The 12,293-nt window shown below is 36.9% G+C and overlaps 1 long non-coding RNA gene across 1 annotated transcript; it reads right to left on the bottom strand.

Annotated features, from left to right (window-relative positions):
* Positions 1-3,397: 3,397 nt before the first annotated feature.
* Positions 3,398-11,399, bottom strand: LOC121406536. Its single transcript, XR_005968823.1, has 5 exons — positions 10,995-11,399; positions 6,539-6,778; positions 5,596-5,647; positions 4,884-5,013; positions 3,398-3,667 (listed from the first exon to the last, which is right to left on the bottom strand). It is a non-coding gene; the product is annotated as an uncharacterized LOC121406536 (long non-coding RNA).
* Between the last annotated feature and the right edge of the window lie 894 nt (positions 11,400-12,293).

The raw sequence follows: 12,293 nt of genomic DNA, 5'->3' as shown, positions 1-12,293 counted from the left end.
GGGGAGATACCCTTTTAAGCACATTCTTAAAGTGGCGCCGATCAGGTCGCATGTCCAAAATAAGTATTAAACGAATTTCATGACGTATGTTTGACATTAAAGAATAAATTAATACCACCTCTTCCTTCACACTTTGAAAGTCGTCATTACAGCATGAGAGAATGTCCCAGAGAACGTCATATACTAAAATAGAATTCAGTCGAGCATCCACATATATACAGGTAATTATTAATGTGCTTTTTTTTCTCACGAGCAAGTTAGACGCAGGTTAGTACTTCCTCGTTTTTTGCAAACATTTTGTGTAAATAAAGACATAAAAAAGCAATTTTGGTTGACCCGTTTTGTTGCATTGAATCCTATTGTAGTATCTAGCGTTCTCCTGGACACTCCTTTTGACCAACATGATCATTGATCAACCCTCACCATGGTGACATTGCATCGAGTGAGCTTTTCAATCATCATGACTATCGTCACCGACCGGAAATACACCGTCCACATCCTATTCCTTCTTTTCATGGTGTGACTATATTGGTCGGTCCTCTCAAGATCGTGAACTGTGACGTCAGACCTCATCTCACCGTAAGATAGTAAGTCGTATGACATGTATGAGGATGCCTTCCAAAGCAACATTTCTCAATCCATCAGAACCGCCATCACCTTCCGATGAGAAGCTCCTTCCATTCCTCGCTGACCCACGCCAGATGGATGATGATGATGATGTGTACTCTATAGAGTAGACCTCCACTTCAAAATGTGGTTCAGCATGCATGAGACGGGAATTGATCGTATTATGTGGCAAACAAAAGAAAACAAAACAAGTGAAAAAGTCTTATGCGCACATGACAACAAAATAACAAACCTATAAGGCCGGTTTCAGGAAGAATTACAACCATGGTAACAGTTTTTTTTTTTTTGGGGGGGCAACAACCATGGCATCATGTCTCGGAAGCCAATCGCAATTAATCCAAAGTTAACATAGTTTTAACTAATGATTTGATTTTTGTTTGATCTGGTGTTTCTCGTATAGAGCACGGCAACTGCATTAAAGTTGATTGCTATGGATACACAGTGATGAAAAAAAAACATAAAACCCGCCCCTACGAAAAGAATAGGGGAAAGAGGGGAACGAGAAGTGAAAAGGGATAGTGGGGAGAAAAGAAAGAAAAAGAAACGGAATGAAAGGGGACAGAGGGGGGCGTAGATAAGGAATAGAATTGAAAGAGAAAGACAAAATGAATGAAGGAGGGATAGAGTGAGAAAATAGGAAAGAGAAGAAAAGGAGAGACGAGTGAAAAAGAAGGGAAAAGATCGAAGTTGAAATAAAGAACAAGACAGTTCTTTCCTGGCTTGAGCACATGTTGATTTGAAGGGCGGGGACTCACTGAAGTTTTTTTTTTAACCTTTTTCTTTATTATTTTTCTCTTCTTTTGCTTCAAAAGAATGGAAGATAAAAAGGTGATAACTAAAGAAAAGGGGAAATTAAGATAAGGTGCATGTGGAAAAAAGACATTGTCTTTGGCAGGCGAGTATCCGTGGGCGGGGTGGGGCAGAAAGGTGATCGACGAAAGGGGATCGAAATATTCCCTTTTCAGGTCAGTATTTATTTTAAAGGGATGGTCCGGGCTGAAAATATTTATATCCACCTAAATAAAATAAAATTCACAGAGCAAAATGCTTAAAATTTCATCAAAATTGAGTAACACATAACAAAGTTATTGAATTTTAAAGTTTATCAATATTTTGTGAAAACAGTAATATAATATATTCATTCGGTGGGCTGATGTCTATCCCTACGTTCCTGTTTCTTATGCTATTGCGTGAAATCATAATTGTTTCATTTTTTTCATACATGTGCAAATGGAGTAGTCATTTTCATGAAATCGTCATTAATGTGAGATTTTATAGTTATCTCGTCCCAAGTTAATTAAGTTGTTCGGGGAGGGGGCACCCTTTTAGGGAGTTATCCTCAGTGTAACTTATTCTAGGAGGTAGCCGTTAGCTGGGAGTTGTCTCCTAGAGTTGACCTCCGGGAAGATGTCTTGATACGTTATTATTCTTACTATATCATATTTTGATAATCATTTATTTTTTTTATCTTTGCAGTTTTTTTTCGTCATAAAAATAATCAAAGTATACAAAACATATCGTTGCACTTCAATAAAAAAGAACATTGTATAAGTACATACAACATAATCTTAATTTGCAAGAAAATAGTACCCCGCGCTGCCGACAGGACGATCCATTAACCAAAGAAGAAAGGGGGTACGGTAATACCCAACGGTCCATCAGTGTCGACCTGGCGGCATCGCTGGGGTATAGCGCAACCAAGAAATATGACATTTTCATGTCATATCATGTCATGATAATCATTTATACCTTCACGTTCAGCATCCCTCAAGCACTCATTGAAAAAGCTGGAGAATGTACAACGTTGCAGGTAGTCTCCTCCTCCTCCTCCTCCTCCTCCTCCTCCTCCTCCCTCCTCCTCCTCCTCCTCCTCCTCCTCCTCCTCCTCCTCCTCCTCCTCCTCCTCCTCCTCCTCCTCCTCCTCCTCCTCCTCCTCCTCCTCCTCCTCCTCCTCCTCCTCCTCCTCCTCCTCCTCCTCCTCCTCCTCCTCCTCCTCCTCCTCCTCCTCCTCCTCCTCCTCCTCCTCCTCCTCCTCCTCCTCCTCCTCCTCCTCCTCCTCCTCCTCCTCCTCCTCCTCCTTCTTCTTCTTTCTTTCTTTTTAACGGGAGGGGGGTCACAGAGTCCCTTGCCCCCCCCATCAGCTTTTTTGAGGACACGGGCCACCGCCGAAGTGACAAGCTAGGCCAGCGTTGCCGATTCTCATCCCCAAAATCCCCACATTAAAAAAAAAAATTGGGGGATTGTGGAAGTCTTTGGGATGAAAAATAAATATTTGGGAATGAAAATAATATTGAGTTTTAGCTGTTCATAATAAAAATATTAGGCTAACAGTGCTTATTCCAAGGTCCCCAATTCTTTGTATCTGTGTTGTTAACTAGCCTTACATTGCAGGAAAATGCAACTTAATTTTACAAATTTTCATGGGGGTTAATTTGGCAACGACCTCTATACCAAAAGTAGTGGTGTTTTAGATGCAAGAAAACGCCATTTTTCAAAAATTTTCCCTATACTGTGGGAGGGGGACACCCCCTCCCACACCCTCCCCCCTCGCTCGCTCCGCTCGCTTGGACTCGGTCGCTACGCTCCCTCGCATACCACCCCAAAAAGCTGGATCCCCCCTTTTTTAAAAAGCTGGATGACCCCTGGGATGCATGCAACTCCTCCTCTCTGAAAGGTGGGTGGGGATATTTCCCCACGGGATAACGTCCGTGACGCGAATAAATTCACTGGTTGTGCAGTTGAACCAATATGTTTTAAACTTTACCTTGAGAAATTGTAGTCGATCTCACGCAGGAGTGATGGAAGGACTTCCCCTTCTCATAGGAACTGTTCGAACAAGTCCATTTTAAAATGCCTCCATCTTTACTCCTGCATTTACAGGATTGGCCGTTACCAGATTCTGTGCATTCTTTACTGTAGAACCAGTCAGTCACTCATTTTTCCCCGTCTGTCAGCATGACGCAGTCCACATGGAACCACCTAGCTTCCTAACGCTTGCAGGTTACATTAGAGCACTCCACCATTGACGTACCATCAAGTTCTGAAAAGTATATGCATAATTTGTTGATGTGTTATCATTATCACAATTATTTTCATCATATGATTTGTCATTACATACAGTTGTACATTTTTTCGGGATCCAAATGACCTTGAGTGAAATCCTTTTCTGCTTGTAAAATTTGTCCGGACAAAAATTAGCTTTATTTTTTATTGAAGTTAATTCTTTGCCTGTCAAATTTCTTGGGACGAAAATTACCTCTTTTTTTAATGAAACGCTTTTTCTGCTTTTCAAATTTACATCAGCACCCACCCCCCTCTGAAGAATATCTTTCCAAGGGTCCTGGTTTATGTATGAAGTTAAAGGACTATGTAGGATATTGCTCAATTTGAATATATTTACACCCCCTTAAAATTCGTCATTAATTTGTACCCCCTCCCTTCCTTCTACGATTCAGATTGGGCTCTCACCAAAAAAAGTTTCACCTTCTTGCAAAAGCACAGATTATCGTCATATCCTTTGGTGGTTGCATTGATGGTATCTGCAACTTGGTTCATTGGTAATTGGAACCAAGTTCTCCTTAGAATTACTTCAGCCACTGAGTCGAGGTCTGGATCTTTGCTGCTTTCTTCGGCCTGTTCCTGAATTATTGTGTGCGAAAGCGACCACAAATGACGGGGATATGGATCATGATAAAAGGAATACCTGAACATTTTTACTGGTCATGCTGATCATAGATTCAAACATTTTATTTTATTGAACACAATCATGATAATGTTGTGTATTTCTTTTCAACACGATCATGACAATATTTATACAAAATTTAAAAGAGCGTCAAATATCTATCCGAATCACCCCCGCCCTGACGAACAAGACGAGTATTCTGAAGTCCAGTTGATTTTTAAAATCACAGAGTGAGACCATGTCCTACGACCTAAGATTAGCCAGACTTCAAAAGTTAATATTTTTCCGTACTTAGCATCGTATAATAATGTTTTTAAAAGGGCCGTACCAACTTGGGGTTTGATGGGCTCGAACTTTCTTCATTTTGATTTTGTTTGTCAAATTTTCACCGACACGAATTTTGGCCTATTTTGGATGTTTTCTGCGGAGGAAAATATAGTTTAATTTGGCTTACATGTAGATTAATGAATTAATTTATTTTGTTTATTCACTTTATTCCTTTTTTAAGAAGAAAAAGTAATCTTGCACGGGTCTGTACATTACTACCTGTTCGAGCAACCGATTGAACACATACCAAGAGAAAATCATCTGTGTGACTGAAACTGGTCATCTGTTCATTAACGGAACGGTGCCCGAATGCCTCCCTGATATTCTTGAGCCCTTTTCCGTGTGAGATGAGTTGAGTATAACTCAGTGATGATGTCCTTATGGAGATAAAAAGAAATCAACATAATTAGGCTGTCATCTTGTTATTACCTTTATTGTAATTTTTTGTTGTTATTTTCAGCTACTTGTATTTAAATGGCCTTGATGATATTTCAGAGACCCCGAATCTCATCATGTCTAAAGGCAAACAAAGTAGGAGGTCTCACCATCATAGGACTAAACAATTTAAAATCATATTATAATAACGACCTACATATAAGGTTTACATTTTGTAAAATTTCAATGAAATGATCTATTTAAACATTTTTTTTGTTACACATTCATGCTTAGATCTCTAAGTGGATGACGATAATATAATCATTGCAAATTTGTTCCGCTTTAGTGGGTATCACTTATATTCTTTTTTGATAGATCGTGGAAAATGATTTGCACAAAACTTGAAAGTAGTTATATAAATAAAAGTATATGTTGATTAAGAAGAGCGCATACAATTTAGCTAAAATTAGTGATTTCAAGATATATAGAACTTATTACATTGGTTAAAACACTCCCTCGAGCACCATTGCTCCTTCCTCCTCACCACACATCCTTATGACCCTTGCAATGATAATGTGCCTTACCTGAAGCAGGGATTATGTAATAGACTTGATCTTCTTTTAAACCTTGTAATGTCTAGGGATGTGGAGAAAAAATTATGACATGAAGAATGAAATGCCCCCCCCCCTCCTTATATGGCAAGACGTAAATGGCGAAATATATGAAAAACATAATAAACATAAATGCTGGAGATGTCTGAAATTAACTTATATTCATATTGTTTCATTTCATGTCTTCACAAACAACCTAAAAGTTATGTTTACCTATTACTAGGTTTAAAATGTTCATTTGGGGTGAAAAAAAATTGTTATAAAAAGTTCAAATATAATCGTTTTATTTGTAATGACCCAAAGTGCCTCCAAGAGAGAATATGAAGCACAGTCACTTCGCCTTTTCGCCCTTTTCCATTTAACACAACGCGAATATTTCTGCGAGCTTTACAAAAAATTTACGATGCCCTCTCAAGCGTAAGATTCTGTAAAAATAATGATAATCATACTTTCATCTGGTAGACCGTATACCAAAGCCTAAAAAACACGTAATTTTAAATATTAGGGGCCTTTTTACAAAGTGCAAACTTTTTATTGATATGCAATATAAGCAATATACGAATACCAATATGACATTGTGTATTTTCTTTATATTTTATTGCATGTATATTAAAGAAAATCGATTTGATCGTAGTCAATTCGACTGGAGACATAGTAGGCCCAACGAAGTTATAGTAGAAAATAACAGATACATATATGCAATTTGCGACAATATTTTTTAAGTATGTGGCCGCTGTGAAAGCATTTGCACATCGCCCACACTGTGAATACTCTTTATGCTGAACTGTTAAAATTCCAAAACGATTAATTTGATACTGTATAAACTTTATGGGATTTTGTTTCATTAAAAAAATATTGTGTTCATTTCTTTTTTTAGGCATACATTAATGATGATTACGAGAAATATTATACAGACCTTCATTACAAGAGACCGGAAATGGAAATCCTGGGGGATTGGATGGAATTCTCTGAGTCTATATTTTTTGGGGTAGGAACCATCGCGGCCGCAAGCTTGTTGATGGTTTCAATGACTTTTTGGTCTCCATGGAAACAGATTGGGTAGTCCCTGGGAACGTAATGCACAAGTTCATTGAGGATTGCGTGCATATATACCTGCAGTTGTAACTGGGTTCTCTTTGATTACTCCAAGGTTAATCTGAAAAAATGCAATGAGGACAGACAAATTAAAATCCTTGTCTTGGAAATAATTTCTAATCACCAAAACACAGAGGCAGCCGAACAGGGGTGGGGGCACTTGCCCTTCAAACATTTCCCGTATGGCAAAATGGTAAATGGTTTTATTTTTTCAGCTAGATGACATCACTCTCTCACAAAAAAAAGTTTAATTGTATGTCTAGCGACATGGACAGATGAATGGTCATAGGCAGATCGAGGGGGACAGAGCCCCCCCCCCCCCCTATTGGCGGAGCAAAAAGGGGAGGCAGAGGGGGGGGGAGAAGAGGAAAAGTAAGAGGAAGACGAGTGAATGAAATAAGGTGAGAGGAAGACTTGAAAACAAAAATCATGTCACTATGAAATTTTCGCTCGCACTTTGCTCTCACATTAACTCTTTGATGAGGCTGATATAGCTGATAAGGAATTTAAAATACCAAGAATTGAAGTCAATATACAATATATTTTTCAGCTCGATCATGGAACTTTCATCATTTTGTTTCATTAACTGATTAATTTTAAAGTGCTCATGTCCGTTTTTATTGTCTGAATATCAAGATTTTTCCTTGCAATGCGCTTGCACTATATGTATATACACACACATATATACAGTGCGTCCCAGAAAAAACGAAACCGAGATTTAGCGATGATTTATCATAACTTAATCATAAATAAAATAGACAAATGACCTATCAATGTAAAGCTTAGAATCTCTTCTTTCATCTGGTGTTACTTAGATTATTCCTCATTCACGCATGAGTGAGTAAAAACAATTCGAAGAGAGAACGCCAAAAAAAAAAAAAAGAAAATCACATGACTAAAAAGTTCAATATCTGCTCCTTTTTTTTGATACCTTAATCACAGAAAATGGTCGAGAATTAAAAAAGTTATGATCCCTCGAAACAATGCTTGTATTTCCCTAATTTCATTAAATAAACTTGTTTTCACCGGTTTCCCACAGAAGCTATCGCACGGTAACAAAAGACTTCATGCATGGCTGATCGTCAACAAAAAGGAGTGTCGAGTGAGTTTGAACCCTAGCCTGTAAAACCTCTTCATTTTCTGAAATTATTGAAATTCAAGCCTTATTTCAAATAACCAGAACTTTGTTATTTTTTAGACCATTTTCTGTAATTGAGGTATCAAATTAAAGAGCAGATATTGAACTTTTTAAAAATGTGGTTTTCTTTTCAAAACACAGATACGGCCCGCCAAGTGACTTTTGGTATCCCCTTTTCAAATTATTTTTGCTCACTCATGCGTGAATGAGAAATAATCTAAGTAATACCAGATAAAAGAGGAGAGTCTAAGCTTTACATTGATAGGTCATTTGTCTATTTTATTTATGATGAAGTCATGATAAATCATCGCTAAATCTCGGTTTCGTTTTTTCTGGGACGCACTGTATATATACACAACAAAAAAGTAAGTCCCCCCTAAATCAAATTGCTGTATATTTTGAACCGAATTATTTTGAGATATGATATTTCATGGGTGGTTTTCTATACTCATTAAACAACTCCTGGGGAAAAATGAGATTGATCGGTTGAGTCATGCATGAGTGATTAAAGATTGAATTAAAAATGACCATTTTTGAAAGTCACAAGAGTCATTTTTCAGATTGTGCAGATACAAAGTAGGGCAAAAAATTGTTTTTAGGTGAATTTTATGGTGTTATGCTGTTTTACTATCCATCATTTAACCACTTCAGACCAAATTTTGATATCGTATGTTCATGGTTGAGTGAGCACGATGTATTACAGGGGCCGCGGAAGCGGGGGGGGGGGGGCTGGGTGGCTTCAGCCCCCACTTTTTCCAATAAGCAATTATAAAAATGTAATACGATTGTGATTTTTGGCATGGTCAGCCCCCCCCCCCACCCACTTTGTAAACTGCTCTTTGGCCCCTGTATTGTGACGTTTCATCATAGGGTTTTTTTTGGTAGTATCTTCTACAACTTGTTAGATCATGTTAAAATTTGAAAATGTTGATGGCTCCCCCGATTATACGCCCCTCCCCCATTTAACATTCTGGATCCACCACTGATCTGTCCATACATTCAAATGATCCTGAGATATTGTTAGGAAAAGAATACATTTATGCAGTATAAAGAGTATTCATTCCTAAGTTTTCGAATGTGCTCGCTCAACCATGAAAATGGTTAAAATTCGGGGAGGTGTTTGGTGATAGAAATGATGGTTGATAAAAACAACAGCAATTAAAGACACATTTGAAATCAAATTTGTCCCCAATATTCACTTTATTACCCTTTAAAATGAGTCTGTGACATTGAAAATACCAATTTTCCCATTTTGATACGTGCTCACTCATCCATAAAGAAACAAATCGATTTCATTTTTGCACAGAATTCTGCCCATAGGTTGATAAACATTACTGCCAAACGACATTGCTAAAAACAGCCGTGAAAAAAAGTTCCACCATATTGAATAAGGGATTAAATATGCTTAAACATATGCACCCATAATGTACACAAGTCTATGAGAGAGGAAGTCAAAATTTTAACAAATATGAAATGACGGTTTGTTTCATGGACGGTTTTTGTTACTTCTGCCAACAGTTATTTCATGAAACTTCGCACATGGCTTCAGAGTAACACTATCCAAAAGGTGCGCACACCAAAACAACCATTAGATACGGTACAGAGTGGGGCCAAGGCCTTGAACTTTCTTCTCATTTGCATAATTTTCGAATATTGTGTGCTCACTGATGCATTAAACATCGGGATTTTCATAAAAATCAAATCAAATTAACTGTGCAAGGAGTTCTATTACAGATATCCATGGTTACAAATTGCATTTTTTCCAATAACGTAAAAAAGAGCTTATCACATTCCACGTGTTTATTCAAGCGTAAATTTTTAATTTGACACCTTTGAATCATTGAAGCATGTTAATTGGTCATGAACATAACGAAAAAATTGAGAAAATATCATTTTCAGTTACCAAAATGAAGCAATACTTGCCTACGATATTTGAAAATCGCATTTTTTGTTTCAAATAAATGTTCATTGAACCGTGAAACGATGAATATTGTTGAAGATAGTCTTCCCCAAAATAACTGTCATCATATTCTAGCATTTTTATAGATAGAAATGTGTAAAAATCCAATTATAGCAAATTTGGACTTGAGTTTATTCAACCGTGAAATTTAGCTAAAAGAGTTGTATCGTCTTTTAGAAAGTACCTTTTACAAGCCTTCTGACTATTTTTCATGATGAGAATGTGGAATTTGTTCCAATAAAATGGAATCAAAGTCATGATATTTTTCTTGTGACTTTTGAAAAGTGACGTATTTGCCTTCTGATGGTGCTCACTGAAGCATGACGTAAGATACGTCCACATCATTTACTCAGAGGGAAGCTTATAAAATTACCTACACGCTCATGTAAAAATATATCAAAAACTCACATTGGTTCGGAAATTATTGATGTTTGTTCAGGGGGGACTTACTTTTTTTGTTGTGTATATATATACATATATGTATGTATGTATGTATATATAGTGTGAGGGTGTGTGTGAAGATGTAAATAAATTATTAATTGTAATCATAATCAGGAGAAGTATCTCGCTAAATCTTTTTTTTATTCAGAACTGAAAAGCGGACACATTTTGAGGACTGCTTGATGGAATTCTTGAAGAACTAGGTATGAAACTGATAAAATAATCAGAGAGCAAAGCGCAAGCTTTTTTTGTTTATATTCAGACCTAGAAATTTGAACTATTTGTAGAAATTTGAAATTTATGAAGGAAAAAACATATTTATCTCATCAATATTAACATAATTTCTCAAAGGTGACGGTTTTTGAGGAACTTTTAGTAATCATAAAATGCGTAGTATTAAAGTCTGAAAATGATAGCATTTCTTTTTTTACCACTATTTCCGTTCTTTCCTTCCTCCCCCCCCCCCTGTATTTAGGATGAGTAATTTGTCATATTTGTGAAGTACATGCTTTTGGGGTTCAATTTTATTCGGAGGTTTATTTTGACAACATATTACAGACACAGGTAAAAAAAAAGACAATGTAGCTCAGATATTCAAAGTAAAGTCAATGTTAAACCTCCTTGGCAAACATCAATACTTTGACTGGTACTCGGCGTTGGAAAACTGATGTCTCTGAGCCTAAAATGTTCCCAAAGTTTCGAACATTGTTCGAACATGTAGGTTATTATTTCACTTACCTTGTTATCACCAATGTTTAAAATCAAAGCTGAAGTCAGTTCCTGAAGTTTCCATTTTAAATTTTTCCTCTCATACGCAGAAATATCAGGAAAAGAAAGTCGGATGTCTTGTCATATAGAAATACACGTATACGTTGTAAAAGTTCATTCCTTTTCTCAGAATTGCATTTGCTTGCATTCCTATCTCAAGCCTGTCTTGTCAGCCTTTTCAAATTTCCCGCTATTGTGAGCTCTTTGCATCGCCCCAGTGCATTACAATGGACCTGTTATTAGGGGTGGACATTTTGCGTTTGTGAATGGATTCATCCGGGAGATTTATAGTGATTGCCTCAGTCAACGTCGTTTCAATAAATTAATAGATCAATAAGTTAATATAAATGTTCTGAAATCATGGGAAATCCATGTGCAGTAGTAGCCTGTATATTGAATTTGCTGTTCCAATGATTTAATTTCAGACTAAATATATTGATTTTACCGGTAAGGATTATAGTTTACTTCGATTGGAATTTTTAAAAAAATTCTAGCTTTTAGTGATAATACTAAGAGGGTCTCCATTCATAATAGGGTGTTTTCACTCTGCGACGTACGGATGATACAAGAACACAGTAAATGTATTGAAAAATCCCTTTAAATGACAAGGCACAGCTGAGGAGGTCTTTGTCAAAAACTGGTGAACCAGAAGAGCAGTTTTGTGCTAAGTTTCAGAGGTGACGAGAAATTGCCAGTATGTCGTTTGTCCAGAGTCAAGGGCTAAAGCAGCTGTTTTGATTCACCGATTTTCGACTAAGAATTATTTGCTTTATTTTCTTTGCCATAACAAGCATATGACAATACATTTCATCTGTTCTTGAATCATTCGTACGTGGCTGAGCAAAGCCTCCCGTTATGACTGTACAACATAGCTGTATAGACTACTAACCAGTGGTGTTTTGACCCCCCCCCCCCAAAAAAAAAAAAAAAAATAATAATAATAATAATAATAATAAATTAATAAATAAAAATAAAAAATAAGATGAGGATTCACAACATGGAGTGTGTGTAAAAAAAAGTCATAGAAATCACGGGGGAGCGAAGTAAGCGAGAAAACGTATCTTTTCAAACTGAAAATCAAATTTTGTAATACATTTTGACATAGCATTCAGAAAATGACATATCTATGCCCTTCCCCCATCTTTTTTCTCATTTTCTTCTTTTATATATTTTTTCTCGATGGTGAAACTTATTTTTTTGTGGGGGGGACCTGGCCCGACACCCCCCCCCCCATCTGTAAGCCATTCCTAATAACATATTGGTATAATT

Source organism: Lytechinus variegatus, chromosome 1 (assembly GCF_018143015.1).
Source record: "Lytechinus variegatus isolate NC3 chromosome 1, Lvar_3.0, whole genome shotgun sequence".
Lineage (NCBI taxonomy): Eukaryota > Metazoa > Echinodermata > Echinoidea > Temnopleuroida > Toxopneustidae > Lytechinus > Lytechinus variegatus.
Note: the sequence above shows the minus strand (reverse complement) of the source record. Positions and strands in the feature narration are given on the sequence as shown.